The sequence below is a fragment of the Papio anubis genome, chromosome 7 (assembly GCF_008728515.1).
Source record: "Papio anubis isolate 15944 chromosome 7, Panubis1.0, whole genome shotgun sequence".
NCBI classification, from domain to species: Eukaryota; Metazoa; Chordata; class Mammalia; order Primates; family Cercopithecidae; genus Papio; species Papio anubis.
In genome coordinates, this window is record NC_044982.1 from 36,762,992 (window position 1) to 36,784,433 (window position 21,442).

The following is a 21,442-nucleotide window of genomic DNA, read 5'->3' on the forward strand; positions in this document are numbered from 1 at the left end:
GGTTGCAATGAGTCAAGATCATACCACTACCCTCCAGCCTGGGCAACAGAGCGAGTCTCCATCTAGAAAAAAAGAAAATATATTTATCTGTGTTTCTCTACAATCCAGAGGATTCTTTCCTCATCTCATATTCAGAATAGAACCTTTTCATTCATTTTTAATAAGCACTTTGATGCATCTCTTTCTATGCCTTGCACAATGTTCATTATTATGAGGGATCTTTGGATGCACACCCAGCCCTCTGAGAGGTTGCCATCTAATTTAAGACACAGACCAGAGAGATACCTGGGGACCATATTTAAGAGTAAAGCCAGCTGGGCGTGGTGGATCATGCCTGTAATCCTAGCACTTTGGGAGGCCGAGGTGGGCGGATCACGAGGTCAGGAGATCGAGACCATCCTGGCTAACACAGTGAAATCCCATCTCTACTAAAAATACAAAAAATTAGCCGGGCATGGTGGCTGGTGCCTGTAGTCCCATGCCCGGACTAGCACTTTGGGAGGCTGAGGCAGGAGAATGGTGTGAACCCAGGACGCAGAGCTTGCAGTGAGCCAAGATTGAGCTATTGCACTCCAGCCTAGGTGACAGAGCGACACTCCATCTCAAAAAAAAAAAAAAAAAGAGTAAAGCCTGCGGTGTGTTGTAGGAACTCAGAATGAGATGACCGTCTGTAGGCCTAATGGGCAGGAAGGTCTCATGATGGAGGTAGATCCTGAATGAGGCTCTGGAGCAGAGCGCTTCTATAATACAAATATATCCTGATTTCTATTTCTTCATTTGTTACAACAGCTACCAACAGAAAGAGGTACACTGTATCTAAGGTCCAAGACTTTTGTCAAAAACAATAGTGAACTTAGAAGCTTGAGACATTAAGATTCCTGGGTTCTGCTTTTAGATTTATGACTAACTTGCTGTAACCTTAGCATTAGGCTAAGGTAAGTATTATTAGTCCCACTGTGCAAATGAAGTTTACCCGCAGACATTTAACCTTACCAAAGTCACTCCTTAAGCTTTAAATACACATGACAAAAATAATTCGAGTGACAAACAGTTTAGAAATTTAGTTCTCTCTTTGGTACACAAACTCCATTCAAAGCTTCAGGCAGCTTCCTCCAACCCAGGCTCCTTCTATTATTTCTCTGTCATAATAAGCAGCTCTACCTGGTGGTACAAGAAGATTGCTTAAGCCCCAGCCATCATATCTATTTTCCTGCCAGCAGGAAGGAAAAAGAGGAAAGAAGAGCATGCCCCTCTTTTTAAGGACACCTCCCAGAAGTCACGTTTCATTTTGGCTCATTGGCTAGAACTTGGTCATATAACCACATTCAGCAAAAAAGGGCTTTAAAAAATGTAATCCTAATTGGAGGTGACCACACGGGTATAGCTAAAATTCAAAGTTTGTGTTACTAAGAAAGGATACAATTCTGGGACACAATTAGAAGTACAGGCCATCCTCATAAGTCGTCCTTGAGTTGCCAAACAAAAGGAGGCCACAGCATTTAAGCTGTGGTTTACCTCTAGATCTGCAGACCCAGCTCCCAGGTACTCAAAAATATTAATGGCTCTTATGGACTGAATATGTCTCCCTGAAATTCATATGTTGAAAGTCTACCAGCTCCATGTGATGGCCTTAGGAGGTGAGTCCTTTGGGAGATGATTATGATTAGATGATGATGATATACAGTCAAAAAAAAAAGGATTAGGTGAGGTCATGAGGGTGAAACCCTCATGAATGAGATTAGCGCCCTTGTAAAAGTCACAAGAAAGTTTGCTTTCCCTCTCTGCTCTCTGCCATGCGAAGATACAAAGAAAAGTTGGCCATCTGGCCTTACTAGAACCCAACCATGCCAGCACCCTGATCTTGGACTTCCAGCCTCCAGAACTGTGATAAGTACATTTCTATTGTTTGTAAGCCACCCAGTCTATGTTAAGGCAGCCCGAACTAAGACATTGGCCTTTAGTGCCAGACACCCAGACTCTTCATGGCCACAAAAATTTCCTTCTGGTATTTCCTTTAGGCACGTTCAAGTAGGAGGAACTGAGAACATACTGGAATGAAGCTCAAGCCATGTGGTGCCAGGCTGGCAAGAAATAAGCCCCTAAAGAGACCAGTGGTCAGTTATGGTCACTTGGAATAATGCACATCTTGTGAAAATATTTTTGGCAATTGTCTATATTCTTCTGTTTCTATTTATTTCCCCTCCCTCTTCCACCTATAAAGGGATCTTTCTCTTCACCGGGTTGTTTTTCTGTAACCTAGTTTCAAAATTAATAATAATAGTGGTAGTAACTATGAGGGCTTAACTAATGCCAAAAATGAAGACCTTAGTATACACTCTTGCATTTACGAGGTAGGAAGCTTTATTTTCTCCATTTCACTAATGAAGACACTGAGACTGTGGGAGGTTAAATAATTTACATAGCCAGAAACAAAGAGCAGAATAAGAACCAAAACCCAATCCACCTTGTCATGAGGGTGGAAAGTACTAAAAGCTAACCTTTTGCTAAGCACTTTCCCTATTTTATCTCATATCCTCAGACCCAACTTATGAGGCCCTTATTATTGGTCCCATTGGATAGATGAGGAACTGAGGCTTAACCACAGAGGTCAAACTTACCAAGGGCAGTTCTTAAATTTTGCATTCACATCCAAAAATTTGGCATCCTCTTAACCCACTTATGCCTAGTGTTCCATTATTGGAATGCTGAGCATGTGGGGGTTATTTATATCCTACTTCTCAAGGTCATTGCCAAGGTCTGATTTTGCAATTCAAAAAATTGCAACCTCCAGCATAAATGGGTTAAATCTCTCACCCCTAAGAGTCAGAAGCACATGCTGTTTTTGTGCATGCTATTTTGTTCATTGCTGAAGGCTAACTTCAATATCCATGGGTATGAATTTTCCCCATTCACCTGCTTTAATGGTCTGTATTGTTTGTACAAGAGTCCAGTTGGGAAGGGGCATTTCCCTTGTATTCAGGACCAGAACCACCATGTTTAGATGTTCCAGAGAAAGCATTACCTCAACGACCTCATTCAGCCTGTGGTTTAATACTCCATCATAAATCATCATAATTTGGTCCTAATCCATTGGCATAGAGGCAAACCAGTCAATCTAACAAATTTTACTGCATCCCTACTGTGTGCCAAGCACTGCACCAGGGGCTAGGTATGCAGTGTGAACAAAGACAAAAGGCAAATGACATCAAGGAACTTACAGTCTAGTAGGAAGACAGATATTAAGCAACTAATTATTAACAATTAATTCACAAGTTACAAGTATCCACAGTACTGCAAGGAGGCACAGTGTTTGGGGACTTTGTTTTAAAAGGTATGTAACCCAGTCTGGAGAGTCAGTAATAATTTTCCTCAGGAAGTGATGTTTTGGGTGGTGTTTTTTGAAATAGGGATCTCATTCTGTTGCCCAGGCTGGATTGCAGTGGTGCAATCATGGCTCACTGAAGCCTCAACTTCCTGGGCTCAGGCAAGCTTCCCACCTCAGCTCACCAAGTAGTTGGGACCACAGGTGCACACAACCACTCTTGGCTAACTTTTTATTTTGTAGAGACAGTATCTCCCTATGTTGCCCAAGCTGGTCTCGAACTCCTGGGCTCAAGCAATCCTCCCGCCTTCCCCTCCCAAAGTGCTGGGATTACAGGCATGAGCACTGTGCCCTGCCAAAGTGATGTTTAAGTCAAGACCTGAAGGCTGTCTGATTTAAGCTGGATAAAGCATGAGGGGAAGAGTATAGTAGGCATAGCAAACAGCATATGCAAAGGCATTGAGGTAGGCAAGAATATGCATCTACATTTGTGACTAACTAAATCACTCTTATCCATTTAACCCTTAGTAGCCCAGGAAAAATAGTTATCACCATTTACCATCTGAGTATTTTTTAAATTTTTATTACATAATTGTTCTGAAATAATTATCTTTGACTATAGAGATCAGTAACAAAGATAACACCAGTTCAAAGTTAAACAGACAGTTACGGGACAGAAGTCCTCACAAAAATATGGCCTTTGTACAAGGTCATGCTTTTTATGGTCTTTTATTATAGCTTTTATGATCAGACACACAAATATAAAAACCCACTCCTCGTGGCCTTCCTTGGCTCTATTTGTCAGGGTTTTCTTAACATTAGTGATTCCATTTTGATTCTGACAACTTTCACAATACAAAGAGAGGGTGCTTTGAGGTTTCATAGTCTCTTTCTCTTCAAAATGATTTTCTTTATATAGCTGTTCTCTTTTCATTTTCATGGTTACTGTATATAAAGAGAAGAATTAGGGCATTGTAAAAGATTAGGAGGTAAATTGAATTCACCACTTTGAAAGGAGTTTCTGTCTACAGTCACAATATCCAAGAACAAACTGAAAATCCATTTATTAAATAGGACCCAGGAGAAAATGGGAAGTAAAGTTCCATCTTTCTTGGCATTTTTTTTCTTTTAGATAAATCACATGTGCCCCTGGTGATCTGTGTGAGTAGAAAGTTTCTTATTGAGAACAGTTTTAAAATTCATCTCACCATACGGGTATTTTAAAATACTTTTACAAATAATTTATAGAAGTAGTAATAAAGGGATCATATATTAGTTACCTATTACTACATAGCAAATTACTCCCAAAACTTAGCATCTTAAAACAGCAAACATTTCTCATCTCATGGTATCTGTGGCAGGAATCTTGGAGTGGCTTAGTTTGGTGGTTTTGGCTTGAGGTCTCTCATGAGGTTGCAGTCAGGGCCAGCTTCATGGGCAGGCAAACTGTACAATCACAAAAGACCCCATACTTGGCTTAATACTCTGCATTGCTGTCTTGGTTTTTTTTTAGTAATTTTTGAAAGAAGAGACCCCATTTTCATTTTGCCCTGGATCACAGTCTAAAATTATGTTGCCAGTCCTGGTTGCACTCAAGCTGTCAGTCAGGATTACAGTCATCTAGGGCTGGAGGATCCTCTTCCAAGCTCACTCACATGGTCATTAGCAGGCCTTGGTTCCTCACCAGCCGTTGGATGGCTACCTCCATTCCTCTCACATGAGTCTCACAACAGGATAGCTCACTTCCTATCCAGGGGTAGTGGTGAAAGAGAGAGTCCACCTGTCTTTTATAACCTAATCTCAAGAGTGATGTACCTTCATGTCTTAGCCTGTTCTTGCTGCTGTGACAGAATACCTGAGATTGGGTCATGTATAATGAGCAGAAACTTATTGGCTTACAGCTCTAGAGGCTGTGAAGTCCAAGATCAATGGGCCAGCAACTAGTGGGAGCCTGCTGGATATGTCATCCCATAGTGGAAGTAGGACGGGCAAGGTTAGAGGGAGACAAACTCACTCTTTCATAACTACACCAATCCCACGCATGAAGGGGGAATCCTAATAGCCTAATCACTTCTTAAAGGTCCCAACTCTTCATACTATTTCCATGGTGGTTAAATTTTGACATGACTCTTGAAGGAGGCAAACATTCAAACCATGGCACATTACTTCTGCCATATTCTGTTGGTCACACTGACCAACCCTGGTACAATGTAGAAGGGGACTGCACAAGATGTGAATAGCAGCAGGCTAGGATCATTTAGGGCCATCTTGGAGGCTGACTACCACAGACAATGAAAGCCAGCTTTGTTAGAACTGTTAATAAGAATTTAAATATAATAAACCCAAATTTTATTCATTTTCCTGTTTTTGAAGATAGTACACCTGAGGCTGAGCATGGTGGCGGCTCACACCTGTAATCCCAGCACTTTGGGAGGCTAAGACAGGAGGCCAGGAGTTCAAGATTAGCCTGGGCAACATAGTGAGACCCCCATCTCCACAAAAAATAAAATAATAATAATAATAATAATAATAATAATAAAGAATATAGCATACCTGAAATAGAAAGCAAACTTTGACTAAAATCATTCATTCATCCAGTATCATGAACCTGGAACATATTCATCTTATAAATACTGATTCCAGATTTCAAATGTATCGTTAATTGGTTCTAACTTATTCCTTATGGTTCTTCTGTTTGTACTTGAATCATCAAGACACAATACTTTTGAAAGCTTTAGTGGCTGGTAACTTTGTTGAGGAGAGAATGCTCATCTTCTTTCCCTCATGACTGCAAAACATTTTCATTTTTTTCTTTCTTAGGTCTACAAACACAATTTTAAATCTTCAATTAATATTTTCCTTTCTATACTATTTCCTCTTTATGTACATGCCTGCCTACAGCATTTGTCCATTTCAAGTAAATTTTCCACAAAAACCTAAAAAATTAAAAAGTATTACCATACATCTTTTTAGCAAAATTGGAAGACCCAGGATTTTTCCTAAAATATTGTATAATTATGTTCATCATGTTGAGTGACTAACTATATGAAAATACCATATTTCCTTTTAAAATATGTTCCTTGACTTTTATTAAAAAGTCAAAAAATAACAGATATTAGCAGGGCTGTGGAGAAAAAGGAATGCTTATACACTGTTGGTGAGAAGGTAAATTCATTCAGCCACTGTGGAAGGCAGTTTAGAGATTCCTCAAAGAACTACAAAATAGAACTACCATTCAACCTGGCAATCCCACTACAGGGTATATACTCAAAGGAAAATAAATCCTTCTACCAAAAAGACACATGTACCCATATGTTCATCACAGCACTATTCACAATAGCAAAAACAGAATCAACTCAGATGCCCATCAGTGGTGGATTGGCTAAAGAAAATATGGCACATATACACCATGGAATACTATTCAGACATAAAAGTGAATGAAATCATGTCCTTTGCAGTAACATAGATGCAGTTGGAGGCCATTATCCTAAGCAAACTAATGCAGAAACAGAAAAGCAAATACTGCGTGTTCTCACTTATTTATAAGTGGGAGCTAAACCTTGGGTACACATGGACATAAAGACGGGAACAACTGACACTGGGAAATGCAAAAGTGGGGAGGTTGGGAGGGAGCCCAGGGTTGAAAAACAACCAATTGGGAACTATGCTCACTACCTGGGTGACAGGTTCAATTGTACTCCAAATCTCAGCATCATGCAATACACCTTTGTAATAAACATTCACATGTACCCCCTGAAACTTTTGAAAAAAGTATATATTTTTTAAATTCATTAACTCTCAAGTTTGAGAAAAATCTTCTAGGCTATTGTCATCTGAAGACTCATAGGCTAGGTTATGTCTCACATAATCAATTTTGCCAGCATTTGTCTGGACTCTACTGTCTCTTTGAATTCATCTTCTGTTTATCTAGTAATTATGTAACCTCTTCCCTTATCACCTTTCCTCTCTGTTGTAATAGGCAGAAAGTGAAAAATCTGTACTTCTGAACTTCTTAATAAAAGCTAAAAGCAGATGACAAAGATAGTATTCCCAGTCGTATATGTTTTTAAAGATAATATAACATTTCAAGCAATGAAGCAAGAAAACTGAAGGATGATGAAATTCTGATGATTTATTACACTATATTGCATCATCCTTCTTGATGATTCTATCCTTCTTCAGTGTTCTTATTTTACTCTTTTCAGTACTTTGGAATTAATTGATAAGTAATGATGAAATGATTCCTAAGATGACAAAATAACTACATAATCACCCATGGGTTCTTCCTGCCCACTCCACAAACAAAACCAGTTCACTGAGACCACGGTATTGTAGTAAAGAAACAGTATAATTGACATGAGGCCAGCCATGCAAGAGGTGGAGTTATTACCCAAATCAGTCTCCCCAAAGACTTGGAGGCTAGAGTTTTCAAAGATAGTTTGGTGGGCAGGGGACTAGGGAATGGGTGCTGCTGATTGGTTGGGGATGCCATCATATGGGTGTGGAAAATGGTCCTCATTTGCTGAATCTGCCTCTTGATGGGAGTCCATAGGACCAGTTGAGTCATGAGTCATGACTCCCAATGAGGTCCATCAGTTGCCAGAATGCAAAACCCTGCAAAAACATCAAAAAGCTGATCTTAGGTTCTACAATAGTGGTGTTATCTATAGGATCAATTGGGGAAGTTACAAATCTTCTGACCTTCAGCACAATGGCTGGTTATCATTTAACTATGCTTACATTTTAGCAGAATTCAGGCGCCTCTCATAATCCTAACCTTGTGGCCTTTCATTAGTTTTCCAAAGGTGGTTTAGTTTTGGGAAGGACCATCATCATCCTTGCTTTAATTTTAAACTATAAACTAAATTCCTCCCAAAGTTAGCTTGACCTATGCCCAGGGATGACCAAGGACAGCTTGGATGAAAGAAGCAAGATAGAGTCCACCATGTCTGATTTCTCTTACTGTCATAATTTTTCAAAGGTGGTTTCTTTCAGTTAAATGTTTCAAGATACAGGAAAAAAATAAGATCACTAAAATCTCATAATGTATCTTACATTTATTCAAGGGTCCAATATCATAATTACAAGTTTGAATGAGTTTTATTCTGTCTTTTAAAAAAATAAGTAAATTTTACAGTCATACTTTTTGAAAGATATCTAAGAAACAAAAAAGTCAAAAAATATTGTGAGAAATGCTTTTAAAAATTAACTAAAATTGGGTCCGAGGGATCGTAATGGTATTAACACAATTAGTCTAAAGATTTGGGAGAAATGATAGCACTCACATGACCTGAAGGAGACTCAGATCCCTCAGACCAAAGTTCTCCAGTGGCTTCTAACCTCACATACCTCCCTCCTTCTGCCTGACAGTTTCATCTGGCCACTGGCGCATGCTGACCATAAGCATGGGCAGGCCAGAAGTGCCTCAAAGGTGATAACCTCAGAAACAACCTCAACCACTGGAGAACTAGAATTCACAGATAAATTCCCGAGCTTCCTCACTCCACTGCAAAGCACTTTTGAGGTGTATCTCACACAGTCTCTCAGTGGGTTCCCATCAGGATTGAGCCCCAGTTGCCCACAGATGTAGCCTTCTCATTAATGAACCACTCATCGGTTTTTCTCCCTTCCCTATTACACTTCCCCACTCCTCACTCTATTTCCTTAGGTCACCTCCAAATAAACTACCTGCACTAAAATTGCTTGTCTCAGAATTTGCTATTGGAAGAACCTAAACCAAGACACACAGTGAAAGCCCACATGATGAAAAAGCAGCAACAGCTTCAAACATCATTGGTAGGATTGTTTATCTGGAGACCTCACCATAGACACCATCAACTCAGAGCAGAGCAAAGTAGGCAGATGCAAGCAAGCCAAACAGCAAATAGGGTAGATGGCAACTTAGAAAAAAGAATACTTTTCATGCTTTTAGAGGTCATTAGAATGAGGAGCTGTCAAAAACCATCAGAAATCCTTTACCCATTTGAAAACAAAAGTTGGAATGGACTTGGTGATGGGGAGACGGACAGTTTTATCTTATTAAAGAAACAGTCCAAGGCACTGAAATAACCCTGGGCTTGCAGATGGAAGACTTGAATTCCAATCCAGGCCTCTGAAGTCAATTGCCACTTCTACCAAAGGGAGATAATAAAGACTTCCCAAAGTTACAGAGAGTACTAAATGAAATCAATCATGGGTTACAGTAGAATGCCCTATCCAAGTTTAAACTTGTGTTTTTAATCTTCAGCAAGATAATTTTCCAGCTACCTTAGGGTATAGACAGAAGAAAAACGCTCAAAGCAGGTCTTCTTTGTTTTGGAAGAATCCATCAGTTTGTAAATGAAGGGTCAGTAAGCAGGCCTTAGTGTCCTGGGAGAAGGGTATAACAACTTTTTTGTATAGTAAGCAGCTTTTTAAAACTGTCTGCCTCCTTTAGAAGGATTTGATCCCTGGAGAGGAAGAAGGACCCTGGTTCTGAGCCTGCGCAGTGGCCAAGCTGCAGACATTCTGACTTGCAGTCCTCCTGGAGCTGCTTGCACCCTGGGATTGGCTGCATGATGGAACCAGAGCTTGGAGAGCTGGAATACCGGAACTCTGTTCTAAGGGTCAGCCCCACCACACTGTGCATGGCTGGGGAAGTAGGCACCCTCCATGGAGGTGTTTCCATACACAGATAAGACTCGCCAGCACCCAGACCCTGCCTTCCACCTTAGAGGCCTCCTTCACCAGCTTAGCTGGTATATCCCTTCCCTCTGGCTGCCACAGAGAGGAAGCCACCGCCTTGTCCAGCAGCCGCCTACTTCACCCACAAACAGCACTCTGGTGCCTTGCCATCCATCGCCAACAGCACCTGACCTTCCTGCTCCCAGGGCAGCATTTGGGGACTTGACCCATGAGAGCACTAGGGCTACCCTCTTACCAGCGTTGGTCCTGGTCACCCTGGCCAGTTGATCACTGTCAGCCATGGAGGAGCATGAGAGGCAAATGTGACTCCTCCCCAAGGGAAGGTCACAAGCACCAAGGGATCCCTGGGTGCACAGTGGGAAAGAAGAGGGAGGCCTGATCTGGAGTCTTACATCTATGTCTAGCAGGCGAGGGCTTGTGCATCACAGCCTCAAGCATGGAAGAGTTAATTTTATGTGTTAACTGGATTAAGCCATGGCATGCCCCAATATTTGGTCAAAGGTTGTTCTGAGTGTTTCTATGAAGGTGTTTTTGGATGCAATTAACAATTAAATTGGTAGACTGAGTAAAGCGGCTTGCCCTCCCTGATGTGAGTGGGTTTCATCCAATCTGTTGAAGACCTGAATAGAACATAAAAACTGACCCTCCTCAGAATAAAGAGACTCCTTTCTGCCTCAGGGCCTTAGAACTGGGACCTCAGCTTTTGGATATGAAATGAAACATTGGCTTTGCCTGGGTCTCAAACCTGCTGGCCTGAAGATGACTGAAACTATACCAGTGGCTCTCCTGGGTCTCCAGCTCTGGAGAACCCTGACTGATACAGTCTCTATACCCCAAACTGTACTAACACATCTCAGTAACCTGGTGAATCCCCCACACTGTGCCTGGTCACTATGTCTGGTCAGTTCCATCCATGTGTTAGTTTCCTATTGCTGCTATAACAAATTACCCCAAACCTAGTGGCTTAAAACAACACACATTTATTATATGAGATTTATGGAAGTCAGAAGTTCTAAATCTGTCTAAGTAGGCTAAAATCAAGCTATCGGCAGGGCTGCATTACTTCCATAGGTTCTAGGAAAGAGTCTATTTTCTTGCCTTTTGTCTGGAGATCTCCTGCATTCCTTGGCTTGGAGCCTCATCCTCCATTTTCAAAGCCAGCAACATAGCATCGTCCAATCTCTCTGTGACTCTGATCCTCTTGCCTGTCTCTTACAAGGCCCCTTATGATTACAATGGCACACCAGATAACCCAGGATAATCTCCCATCACAAGATTACTAATCTAATCACACACAAAAAGTCCCTTTTGCCATATAAGGTAGCACATTCACAGATTTCAGAGATTAAGATGTGGACATCTTTAGTAGGGGTGTTATTAAGCCTGCTACCTTCCCTCACACCTCTTCCTTTCTGACTCCCTCTTGCTCTTTCTCCTTTCACTGGACTGTCACTAGCTCCTGGCCTTGCTCATCTCCCCCAACATGCAGTCCCTTTAGCTAGAGGCTCTATTGCTGTCACAGCCTCAGTGACTTCTTTTGCTTTGGTGATGCTCAAACTAATGCCTGAAGCCCATGCACCTCCCCCACTCTTCAATCCTATTCTTTTTATGGCCCTCTTTGGTTTCAGCTTGCACATGCAGAGAGTGCAGGATTTCTTCACCCCCTCAGAGTCTCACCTCACCCCCATGTCTGGACCGCCACCCACAGTGCCTCCAGACACCTGCTCTTCCAGGCTCAGAAGCGCTCCCACCTCACCTCTTCCAAATCCTACCACTTTTCTCATATTTGCTGTTACCATGTTTGTGGTCCCTGCTCTGTCACGTGGTTTTCCCAAGGTTCAATGGTTTCCTGGGGGAAAAAAAAATCATCAAACATTCTCTCCATTGTATCATTTTCCCGTTCAAAGATCTCTAATTATCTATAATTTTTATTTTTTCTACAACGTCCATACACTATATTTGTGATAAGTTGAGAAGTGTCATTTAAAATATAGGAAGGAATGATCAAATCCAGTCTCCTCTGCCTTCCCACTGCACACTGAGCCTTTAAATTCCATACTCCTCATTCTCATGGCTCCCCATCAGGAATCCCCCATTCCAACTGACATATTGATTCATCCAACAATATGATTGAGCACCTGCTCTGAGCAAAGCACACACCTCGCAGAATTCAGCATCCATCCTTCCTAGGTCGTCTTCTCTCCTGCTCAACAAGGAAACTGACCTTTCGCAGAGGTTAAGCATGATGATATAGCCAAATTGACAAACTGCTCCACAAAGAGGAGAAATAAATACAAATCTAGTAGGTTTTCCTAAGAGTTTTTTTAAGCTACTACTAAAGAGAGAGACTGGCTTTTTAGTAGTAGTTTGAAAAAACTCATAGGAAAATGAGATTTTAGTAACTACCACTTATTGAGCACTTACTACATGCTAAGCACTTTATAAATGTCTCCTTCGATCCTCATGACAACCATATTATCTCCTATATTATTGCCACACTTCAAATGAGGAAACTGAAGCTCAGAGAGGCTAAGAAATTTTCCTATGGTCACACAAGCCCCAGTGGCAGAGTTGTTTTCCAAACTGAACATGTCTGACACCAAGTCCACATTCTTTGCTGCCACCCTGTGTTAGAACAACTGGACAACCAGATTTTGGAGCTTATCCTAAGAATCAATGTAAAGGCTCAGCTGGCACCAGAGGCCAGAGCCAGGCCATTTCCATGGGATCATAGTTCAAAGTCAATGGCTCAATCTGAGGGCTCTGGCCTTGGGCAAAGTGGCACTCAGAAAGAAGCTGGAGTCTAAGAGGTAGGGCAATACCATCTGCAGCCTCCTTCTCTAGATTGCACTTCATGGAGTCATGCCAGGCCTTGCACCCAGCCAAAGAGGCAGCATTGCCCTCAGCCAGGGGAACGCTCCACTGGCCACAAATGCACTGCAATTGCTGCTCTCTGCCCCTTGGCCTCAGCCCCTCTGCTCATCCTTCTAGCAACCCAGTGTTTCCTGTGGTCCATGCAGCTGTGGCTGGATAATGCCTCTTAGATGGCCACATCTCTCTGGCCACTTAAACCTCAAACATGTTGAGATTAAAGTCCTTATCTTCTATCATCCAGCTTCTCTACCCTTCCACTCTCCAACAAGGTCAAAGGCCATACCCAATCCCACTTGCTAGGCCATTAAAATGGCCAGATGATATCAGGGTGAAAGATTACAGGGAGGCCAAATTGAATACATTATTTTTAAATAACTAGGATGAAATGCAAATTAAGAGGAAATTGTTATTGCTCTTTTCCCATGTGAGAGGTATAGTTTCAGTAAGAACAGGTAAAAACTCCTTCAACATATTTTGTTCTTACGTTTGGGCCTTTACCAGATGTCTTGCACAATTAGACATGTGTCCAAAGACAGAAAAGTTTGCATTTGGATGCTTGTATCAGAGGCAGGAAATATAATAGTTAAGAGTCCTAGATTGGGAGTTAGACCTTGATTCAAATTCCACCTCTGTGACTTGCTGGCTGACCATGGACAAGTCTCTCTACCTCTCTGAGCCTCGGTTTTCAGTTTTCTCATTTGTGAAATAGTAATTATAATTAAACGTGCCTTCCTTGTTTACACCCATTAGGATGGCTATTACATTTTTTTAAGTGCTGGCAAGGATGTGGAGACATTGGAACCCTGTTTGTAGTTGGTTGGAATGTAAAATGATACAGCTGCTATGGAAAACAGTATGGTAGTTCCTCAAAATATTAAACATAGAATTACCATATGACCCAGCAATTCCACTTCTGGGTATATACTCAAAGGAACTGAAAGCAGGGATTCAAGCAGATATTTGTACACTAAATCTTCATAGCAGCCTTATTCACAATAGCCAGAAGATGGAAGCAATCCAAGGGTTCATTGATGGATGAATGGATAAACCAAACATGGTGTCTACATACAAAGAATATGATTCAGCCTTTAAAAGGAAGAAGACTCTGACACATGCTACTACGTGAATGAACCTTGAAGACATCATGCTAGGTGAAATAAGCCAGATTTCAAAGGAAAAATATTGTATGATTCCACTTATATGAGGCATCTAGGTAGTCAAATTCATAGACACAGAAAATAGAATAATGGTTGCCAGGGCCTGGAGGGAGAGGAGAATGGGTTTAATGGGTACAGAGTTTCAGTTTGGGAAGAAGAAAAAGTTCTGGAGATGGATTATGGTGATGGTAGTACAACAATGTGAATATACTAAACGCCCCCGAACTATACACCTAAAAATGGTTGAAGTGGTAAATTGTATGTTATGTATATTTCACCACAGTAAAAAAAACAAAAAAAACAAAAAAACAAAACAAAAAAAAATTCTTCCTTATAGTTTTGTTGTAAGTGTTAAATGATTAACACTAGTAAAGCAACTAATAGTGCCTGGCACATGGGAAGCCAGGGAGTGACAAAACTGTGGACAAGGTGTCACCACCACTATTCTTAGTCCTCAGACACAGTGGCTGAATCTTGACCAACCCAGGGCCGACAAGTAAGACTGGACCAGGAGAAAAGGGAGAGCAGATGAGGAGAGCTATCCCAGACTGAGAAGTGAGGGGATTATAACAAGACAGAAAGATGGAGTACAGGGCCCCAGGGCATTTTAAGTCCAGAAAGCACCCAGGAAGAAAAGAGGAGGGTCTAACAGAGATGAAGAGAGAACACGATCTGCATGAAAAAGGTCCAGAGCAGGCCTGCCGGGTAAAATACAGGATGCCTTGTTAAATCTGAATGTCAGATAAACAACAAAATGTTTAGTGCAAGTACACTCCAAATATTGTATAACTCTGCTTTATTGCATGAGTGTATTTATTGTTTATCTGAAACTCAAATTCAGCTAGGCATCCTGTATGTTTATTTGCTAAATCTGGTGATCCTAGGCCAGAGGCGTGGCTCATCCTTCAGGACCTTATACTAAGTCACTTTAGGATGACGCAGACTCTAGAATAGCCTGGCATTTAAAAATCTGGTCAGGGCAGTGGCTGGGAGCAGGAATAGGATAGGATTCTTCACTTTGCAAATGTATTCTTTCACAGTTGGGGTCCTATACATAGCAAGTTCCCCTAATCATAACTTAGAAATTCATTTTTTAAACTCAAATTTGCAGTCTCACCTTTGAAGGAGCCCACCTCTCAAAGCTCAAGGCAGGAGAGATCACATTCCCAAAAGCTATGGTTCTTCCAGCTTCCAAGAGCAGAAGAGGAGGGTAATAAATACCATTTCCACCTCAGAGGGGTCTGGCTAATAAAAACCAAATCCCCACCCTGCGCCAAGAGGGTCCAGTCTCTTCCCCATGCGCTGCTGAACGGCCCAGCGTCTCCAGCCCGGGGGCTCTGCAGCCATTTGCAGAAAGGGCAGTCACAGATTCCTCGGAAAGCAGAGATCTAAAAAGGGCTTTGTCTATGTCAAACCAAACACAATTCTCCTGTCCCTGCCCTACACTGATTAAAAGCTGGAGTTGTTCGTTTTGTTTTGAGAAGTGCCAGGGTTTTATGCTCGAGGTCCCCCTTCCCGCCTCACTATTTCCAGCTGCTGAGGCTCATGAGTGAGAAGGACCACACACCAGCAGCCCAGCGGTGCACAGGCCTGGCGGAGATTAAACCCCAGGCAGCAGGGGAGAGCCCCCTCCTTGGGAATGGGCGGCCCAGGGAAACCCCGGTGCAGAAGAGGAGCTGAGCACGGAGAGGAGAATTCAAGGAGAGAGCCGCCCTGAGCCCCTGATCCCCATCCACCCAGAGCCCAGCGTCTTGTCCATCCTACAGTCAGCCTAGCAAGCAGGTCAAAGACCAGGCTGCAGGGGGGAAGCAGCACACAATCTTGAATGCAGTGAAATGTGCCTTCCCCTTCTACTTTTTTAAAATCTAAACAAACGTATTGGCCACATAACAAATTTAATTTGCAGGGGAAGTCTGAAGGGGAGTGGGGGTGTCAGAAAGGAGGCATATTTTGGGTTTTCCTCCCAGGCCTACCAGCTAAACCGGTGAGCTTAGCTGATTTTGCTGAGCCTCAGCTGGGCCATCTGCCTTGCTTTCCAATCAGAGAGGCCACAGGCCAAGATGGGAAAACGCAGAGACGATGTGTGATTGGGTTCTTTCCCTTGTCCTACTTAGAACAATCTGCAGGGAGCATGTTTATTTGCTGACTTGTTCATTGTCTGTTTCACCCACACCAGAATGCCAGAATGTCAGACTGGATACCCAGCAGCTAGCACCAGATACCCAGCAGCTAGCACAGAGCCAGGCATCCGCTCAGGGAGCCCTGAATACTGTTTCGATGAATGAGTTGAGCGTGGACGATGAGCAGGAGGGAGGCAGGGAGGAAGCTCTGCCGGGAATGAGGCTGTCCTTCCCACCGCAGCACACTTTTTCCATCCCTGGTGACCCATCTTCTCGGGGTCCGAAGGGGATACATTTTAGTGCTTGGGGTTCCTCAGTTTTTTTCTCACACCAGATTTGGAGCAAACTTGGGGGTTAATTTCATGGCACTGGGCCCCGGCTTCTTACTCTTCTCCTTTGCCTTTGGATCCACTGTCCTCATGCTGAGGGGAGCCTGGGGACTGTGGCGGTGTCTTTTCTGAGGCCACAGAAGGGGGCCTTCAAGGTACCCTCTTTCTCACCTCACCTGCCAAGCACCAAAGAATGGGGTTGTCAGGAGGTAAAGATAATAAAAATAAGTCAGAAGGTGCATGAGGAGGAAGCCCGAGCTTCTAGTCTTCTCGGCCCCAGAAGAGCAGGCCTGGGGCCAGCATCGTCACATCTGCACCTCTGTCCTAGGGAAGAATGGGAGGCTTTTCCACCCCCACCTCATGACTCCCCTTGCCTCCTTGCTCCTCTTTTCCTCCTCCACCCCAAACCCCACCTCCACCCCGATGCTGTAATGAAAAGTTCATGTTCAAAGCTTTACATGAGATCTGATTTTCAACACTTTAATTGGATTAATAGAAGCAGGGAGCGGAGAGCACCACAGCCCTTCTTCCTGGGATGCCCCTCCTCCCGCCTGCCCCCTTCACCTCCCTCACTCAGCCTTTCCTCTCCTTTCTCCCTGCTATTCTCCAGTCCATCTCTCCCCTCTCGCCCTCCTGCCAGCAGCCTCCTCTCTGTTCCAGGCACTTTCTGAGCACTAGTAAAATTCTCTGTCTTCCCTAACTGAAGGAAGAGCAGGCTAATTACTGAAAATCCTGATGAATGGAATAGTTCTAAAGAAATTCTATTTTCGGCTGGGTGCGGTGGCTCATGACTATAATTCCAGCACTTTGGGAGAACAAGGCAGGCGGATCACTTGAGATCAGGAGTTTGTGACCAACCTAGCCAACATAGTGAAACTCCATCTCTATTAAAAATACAAAAATTACCTGGGTGTGGTTGCGCACACCTGTAGTCCCAGCTACTCAGGAGGCTGAGGCAGGAGAATCACTTGAACCGGGGAGGCGGAAGTTGCAGTGAGCCAAGATCATGCCACTGCATTCCAGCCTGGTGACAGAATGAGACTCTATCTCAAAAAAAAAAAAAAAAAAAAGCAATTCTATTTTCTTAGGCTCTGGAAATACATACTACCTACTAAGAGAGGTAATGGATAACAGCATTGAAAGTCTTTAAAAGGTAGAAATCAAGTGTAATTTATATATTGGTTATTAGTGTGGAAGTGTTACCATTAAAGGCCTTCATTCTTGAGGTGACTAACATTTCTCAGACATAATCCAGGCTTTGACACTCTAGCTCCATTTTTTTTACAGATATAGCTAAAATACACACCCTCAGAGCTGTTCCCATGATCCAAAGTCAATGCTTTGGAGCAGGGAGATGCTGTATCCTTAATAACAACAACAAAATCCCATATCACTAAAAGCTCTGGACAGGCGGTCACCTGAGTCCTGGTGCCTGCTCTGTGCCCCAAGGCTAATTCACATTGAGACCCTGGACACATGGCTTATTTCTCTACCCTCACTTACTTCATCTATACAATTAGAAGGTTACTCTTAATTGGTGGGCTCCAACGTTTTTATTGTATGCCTCTAACAGCAAAAGGTTTTGAGTATTCATCCCTACTGTATGTATAACTAGTTATAGTGTGCTACCTGGGTGCATATAATATACACAATGTCTAGAAAATTTAAAGGCTAAAATAAACATTGGTTGGGTGCAATGGCTCATACCTGTAATCCTAGTACTTTGGGAGGCCAAGGTGGAAGGATCATTAGAGCCTAGGGGTTCAAGACCAGCCTGGGCAACATAGCAAGATCCCATCTCAACAAATAATTTTTAAAATTAGCCAGATGCAGTGGTGCTTGCCTGTAGTCCCAACCACTCAGGAGGCTGAGGTGAGAAAATTGCTTGAGCCCTGGCAGGTGAGGCTGCAGTGAGCCGTGATCATACCCCTGCACTCCAGCCTGGGTGACAGAGCCAGAGCCCATCTCAAAAAATAAAAAATAAATAAAAATAAAATAAACATGAAATAAATGATATTTTATGTTATTCATGGCAGTTTGAATTTATCACTCACTGATATTTCAAGGCAAAATATTGATATAAAGCAAGACATAATTAATGATTGTTGCTGTAAATCCACATGTCGGACCAGGCGCAGTGGCTCACGCCTGTAATCCCAGCACCTTGGGAGGTCAAGGCGGGCAGATCACTTGAGGTCAGGAGTTTGAGACCAGCCTGGCCAACATGGTGAAACCCCGTCTCTACTAAAACTACAAAAAGTAGCCAGGTATGGTGGTGCATGCCTTATAGTCCCAGCTACTTAGACTGAGACAGGAGAATCACTTGAATCCAGGAGGTGGAGGTTGCAGTGAGTCGAGATCGTACCACTGCACTCCAGCCTGGGCAACAGAGTAAGACTCCACCTCAAAAAATAAATAAATAAATAAATCCGTATGTCTAGTAGACTTCAAAATCACTTCAATTTGCTTTAGTCGCTGATTTCTTGCCAGACCATTGTTGTTCCTCACAATGTGGGGAAAAGTTCATATAAGAAATTGGAGGTGGCAACTCAGCCATCATTGTTGTTTTAATATTTTGCAGTTTTAATACTCTCTACAAAACAATTTTTTTGCTTTTAAAAGGAACTTTTCAGGCTGTCTATTTTGAGAGGCTAGGCATTCAACTAAACAATATACTAACAGGCGCAAATACTGTTGTAATATATCACAACACGCTGAAAGCACAGGACAAAATGAGGGCGCCCCCCGACCCGTGATCCAGGGATCCCACTCCTACGTCCGCTGTGGTTCATGCTGTGTGATGAATGGACTGAGTTGGGGAATAAGAGCCACTCTGTGAGTAGACATTAATAAGCACTTTTGTTTCTTGTTTTTAGTAGATTACAAATAGAAATGGATTCTAACATTCTTTTGCCACCATCCAGAGGATTGCCCCAGGGGCCGCCCTTTAGTGACTACCGCTCTAGGATCCCCCATCAGTCGTTCTTTGATTCTCCAGTGTCTCTATAGCTGGAATCTTTCCAGGCTCTTCATTTCACCTGCTACTGGTCAGCACTCCCGACTCGTGAACTAAGCAAAGTCAACATAAGCAACGCCTTGCACTGAGGTCTACGAACTGTGAAGGGTTGTGCATCTAGGGTGAGCAGCACTTAGTGCCCTTGGACATAGATGGGCCTCAGACTCCAGCCTCACACAGTGGGCCAGAGCTCATGGAGATCTCTTTCTCCACTGTTCTCTCACTGCACAACCACTCTCCATCCTTAATTGGTCCCTCCCTTCTCCAAAGCGTGTGTCCCCTTCCTTTTCCCTACCAGGAACCCAGTCTTTGCCCAGCCAACCCTTATTCTCCTGCCTGGAGAAAGAAGAAGAAAGGCTTCTATTGGTGTGCATAGGGGTGTTCACATAGCGGGGACCACACTGGACCTAGTCACAAAGCAACTACAGGACAAAGCCATAATTTAAAGCTGAGGTCTAGATGATTCCAAATCTCATACTGTTTCCAACTTTCCAAAGACAGGGAATAAGTATGGTTTGTATGTGTATCATGTGTTCGCATATGTGCACATAAACATACACATATGCAGTCATACAATATCGTTGAATACAGGGCACTCGAGTAGATAAACGACTGCAATAGGGTAAGGCTGACGGCCCCAGAAAAGTCCTAGATCCAAACACGGGCAGACAAGTTGAGAGCCCCTGGAGCGGGCAGTCGCTCTGCCAACACCTAACACCGATTCTCAGTGACTGGAAAGAGAATGAGGGTGTGCCCACTCACAACATCCTAGCAACACGGAAAAAAAGACTCGGATTTGTCTGCTTGTGACTCATGTGTTTGGTCTCTTTGAAGGGATGATATTTACTCTGGTCTTAGACAGAAACCTATTCTGGTTTGAAAAGAAATCAGATTCCTTGTCAAGGTGATAATGACCCAAATACCATTTGGGGACCTTCTGCACCAGCTGTCCAAGCTTGAGAAAATAAACTCAGTGAGGAATTTGTGGTCCTTCTGTATCTACAAGACTGTGTGATGGGCAACCAAGTGCAAGTTTCAAAAGCAAGAGAGCAGAGGAATAAAAGCAGTAAAACAGGGCTTCGCTTAGCTCTCCCCTCCCTAAGTATGATTACTTGGGGGAGGTTATTTCAAAATAAAAGTCTACGCTTGCCTCATGGCATTGCCAGTCCTTAGACCAGCCCCACTCTCAGTTAAGGGTGGGGGGTGATCTCAGCCTCAAGATCACAAGGATGACGATGACCACAACAGCAATGGCATCCACTTTTTGATGTACACATACTTTGTGCCAAAAATCCCCATAAACACTTTTCAAACATTATCTCAATTCACTCAGGAGTCCTATGAGGTAACAATCATTGTTACCTTCAGATGAGGAAACTGCAGTTCAGAGGTGCTCAGTAATTATCCCCAGTTCCCCTTGCTGTGGGAGGGTACAGCCAAGGATACCTGGTTCCAAAGGCCATGACCTTAACTCCTTCTCTAGGAACCGCAGGTTGGAAATGAGAGAAGGGCCAGTCTTTTACAACGTGTTTATTATGGAGTAACTTGACCTGTTAGGTGATGAGAAGGTGTTGCCATCCCCAAACCCATTCATTCAAGAAATACTAATTGAGCATCTACTATGTGTCAGGCACTGTTCTAAGTGCTGTGGATACAACAACGAACAAAACAAGTTCCTGTTCTCATAAACTCAGAATGTAATAAGGAAGATAGATAACCAACAAATCAACTCATATATAATATGTTGGGGGGGTGACATGTGCCATAAGGAAAAATAAAACAGGTGAGATAGAGATGGGGAGAGGAAGTTGCTACTTTGGATAGGGTGCTCAAGGAAGCCCACTTTGATGAGGCGATATCTGAGCAGAGGCCTAACGGAGTGAGGGACATGCAACAATGTGGGAGAAGAACGTTCCAGACAGAGGGAACAGCAAATACAA